Here is a 3,526-nt window from a genome sequence, read left to right as displayed (position 1 = left end):
ATCAATACTGTTCGGGTGAATGGAAACCGGAGCTTACATTTAGAGATTACCCTGTAAGTAGTACTATATATATAGCTATGTCCGTGAAACTTTATATATGATATTTACTTTCAATACGATGCTTGATTATTAGTTTGATCGAAATATTTTTTCGTAAAGTGTATGAGGCAGGAACAAGGGAATAACTTATGTGGATACTACGTCTGCACCTTCATGCGTGACATGTCCTGTCCCAAGGGTGGGGATGCCCAAATACACCACACTCGTGTACGATAACAAATTTTCACAATTAATCTTAATTAGTACCATCTACTGTATTGAGTTCCATTCATATATTGATCTCCTTTTTTAAATATAGATGACACGCACATGAGACACTCTCATAACAGCGGATCAAATAAAAGCAATTCAAGAGGAAATCGCGGGATTCTTTATTACCGAGGTCCTTACCCCAGGTGGAGAGCACTATCGGAAGATCATGACGGCGGAGGATATTCGTTCAGGAGATGTTGTATTGTAAATATGCATGCATTACGTGTACTGTGTTGACTATGTCGTGTACTGTTGACGATGTCTATATATATTCATGACGATTTTTTGTGGTTTCTTGAATGATATATATATGCATTGCTGAAACTCTGCCGCGGCAGAGAAACGCCCTGTTTCTCTGCCGCGGCAGAGAAACGCTGGTACAGCCTAAATCTGTGCCGCGGCAGAGAAATAGCAATTCTCTGCCGCGGCAGAGAAACATAGGCCCGGTTCGTACCACGAACCGGGACCAAAGCCCTTCCACCGCGAGCTCCCTGGCCGCACCACGTGTCGAGGCCTTTAGGCCCGGTTTATCTTTGAACCGGGACTAAAGGGTACCCCCTTTAGTCCCGCCTAGTTGGTCCCGGTTCGGGAACCGGGTCTAAAGGCCCAAATGGACCGGGCCTATTGCCCCGTTTTCCACTAGTGCAAGCTTCAACCAGAATCGCTCAAACTGGAACCTCTTCCTTCCCCTCTGCTGTGTGGTGCAGTCAAGGAGGAGGGGGCAGTGATCCGCCACAACCGTCGCCAAGCAGCGCAAAGTGCAGCTACTATGGAGTTCCTCCCATGCCACCGAGACAAATACTCGGTCCAGCCGGACTAGGGTAGGAGTCTCACGCTCAAACTTGTAAAACTTTTTAAACTGCATGTATTAACTATATAATCATTTTAAGTTTTTATTAATTATAACATGTCTGCGAGAATTTGGCGAGTTGACTAAAGTACTTAACTACAATCACTAGACCTGTCTTGGGACCAAATATAAGATTTAGCGAGCTTATTTTTTTTTGTTTCTTTCAGAAGTTACTCGTTCTTATTTTCAGCTATTCGAGGAAGCATTAATTGGATTCTGCACATATGATGCTCGAACAAAAAAATTCACACCATACAAGAGCAAATTTAGGCTGTGTTTGGCATTGCGACGGATCATAATATAAAATATTGTAATAAGCTTTAGCCTATTTGGCTGTTTTACTAACCAGCATTTTCTGCTACTTACTGTTAAGTTTAGCATGAGAAAATTCAGCAACCACAGTCCACACTGAACATTCTGTTTCGCAGGAAGTCATTTTGCTCAGATTTTTATTGAGAAATACACCGTAGACTTACAAAAGCCTCGCAATGCAAAATAAAGGTAGCAAGCTCGAACCGCTCCACTTCTCCAAAAAACAAACAGCATGGTATGGTAGGCTCTAAAATTAGATTACACTGCGAAAGCTAGAATCCTAGTAGAAAAGGTACACAAAGCTATTACCCATTCTGAATTCTCCTCACTGCTGGCACTCATCCAAAGAAGCTGCAGTTAAATGCTCTGGTTATGCGCATTTTCCTTCGACAATCCAGCTCAAAATAAATCCATCATCATAGCTAGCAGATGGACAAAGTTGGCACATAACCTGACAGATCATGCCCCGGATAAATCGTGCCCCCTTAGAGTATTCGATCCGAAGATTCTACTTGGGAACAACCCTTGGAGATTTTTCCAAGCAAGCTGAAGAACACTTGAATGGAGAAAATTTATGAGCAACTCTTGAGGAAGAGTGGCAGACGTGTCAAAGTTATCTTGGAGGTTGATCACAGTTAGGGAGTGCAGGGTTGAGAGGGACGGACAAATAGAAACAGCGAGATTACAATAACTCAAGCTAAGAATTCGGAGCTTTGGAAGAGACTTAGCAAGAGCATTGCACCAATCATCTGCGCTGCTAGACATATCAACTCCATCAAGGTAGAGCTCTGTCAGATTGTTGAGGTTGCCAACTAGGTTCTGAAAGTTCGGTTCCTACAGCCACAGCCAATTAGTAACGCCAGGGATGCTGGTAACATAGCCATCAAGAGAGTCCTCCTGAGAGGCATAGCAAAGAACTGAAAGATCCAAGGAGATAAGGTTGGAAAGTTTGCCGATACCAATAGGTATCTGGCCTTGAAACCCTGACTTGGAGAGATTGAGATGGGTGGGCAAGGGGAGCCTCTCAAACCCATTAGCTGGGAGACTGTACTGGCCAAAATAATTCATGCTAAGGTCGAGTCGTTGGAGTGAGGTGAGGTTGAAGATCGAAGGGTTAAGGCCTTGACTGTACAAGCCACGCCCACTGAGTTCTAGAGCGGTGACATGGCCCGAGGAGTTGCAGCAGCCAACACCTTCCCAAAGGCAACAGTCAGTGCCATCCTGCCATGACGCAAGGGCGCTGGGGTAACGGAAGAATGAGAAGGATTTCTTTAGTTCAAAAAGGCTTGCAGCCTGGTCTGGATGGCACCGGAGAGTGAGGTTACCGTCACCGTGGACGACAGAGGTGGCTAGTGAATAGAGCACTGCAGGTAAGAGTAGTAGCACCCAACTGATCAAAACCATTGGTCTAAGTCCAAACACAACAGTGTACGTTCTTATCTTTTTGAGAGAACAGGCAGGAACACTGCCAGGATTTATAGCGAGAACAACCAAAGCAAAACAAAAACAAGTGGCTCAGAAATAGTTTAGTGACGGATTTGCTGCAAGTCATATTTCTTCAAGCCATTCAAATACGGCAATGGCCAGGAAGAAAAGCTCCAGTAAAGCAAGACTTCCACCATTCGTGTGGGACGGGCTACGTGTAATTGTGATCCTTGCAGAGTTTTCTCATTGGACAGAGACCATACATTCCATGAGATATATCCATGATAGCTAACTTTCTGGAGCTACTGTCCCAATGGAAAGCACTAGACTGTGACTTGTGAGTATGACTCAGTAAGAGTAGACAGAGACCATATGCAGAAGAGGATGGAACTTATTTCACTGTCGGAGAGAGAGAGAGAGAGAATCAGCGTTATATTAGTTTTTTTTTAGCCTCAACTGGGATACGAGTTGTAGCATCTGTTCAGACGCACGCCCAGAGACACACACCACACTCAAGCACACCACGGCTCACACCCCACCTATGCGTCTAACAAAACCTGCAACCTACTCCAGTTAATGTGCTTGTTAGTAGCATATACTGCCGCAGGTTAATTACAACAGCAGTAA

At 44.4% G+C, this 3,526-nt stretch overlaps 1 long non-coding RNA gene across 1 annotated transcript; it reads right to left on the bottom strand.

The window, feature by feature from the left end:
- Window positions 1-1,597: 1,597 nt before the first annotated feature.
- Window positions 1,598-3,296, bottom strand: LOC127323622 (uncharacterized). Its single transcript, XR_007865835.1, has 2 exons — window positions 2,800-3,296; window positions 1,598-2,714 (listed from the first exon to the last, which is right to left on the bottom strand). It is a non-coding gene; the product is annotated as an uncharacterized lncRNA (long non-coding RNA).
- Window positions 3,297-3,526: the final 230 nt, after the last annotated feature.

The sequence above is a fragment of the Lolium perenne genome, chromosome 3, assembly GCF_019359855.2.
Source record: "Lolium perenne isolate Kyuss_39 chromosome 3, Kyuss_2.0, whole genome shotgun sequence".
Taxonomy (NCBI): Eukaryota; Viridiplantae; Streptophyta; class Magnoliopsida; order Poales; family Poaceae; genus Lolium; species Lolium perenne.
The sequence above is the reverse complement of the archived record's forward strand: the minus strand, read 5'-3'. Positions and strand labels throughout refer to the sequence as shown.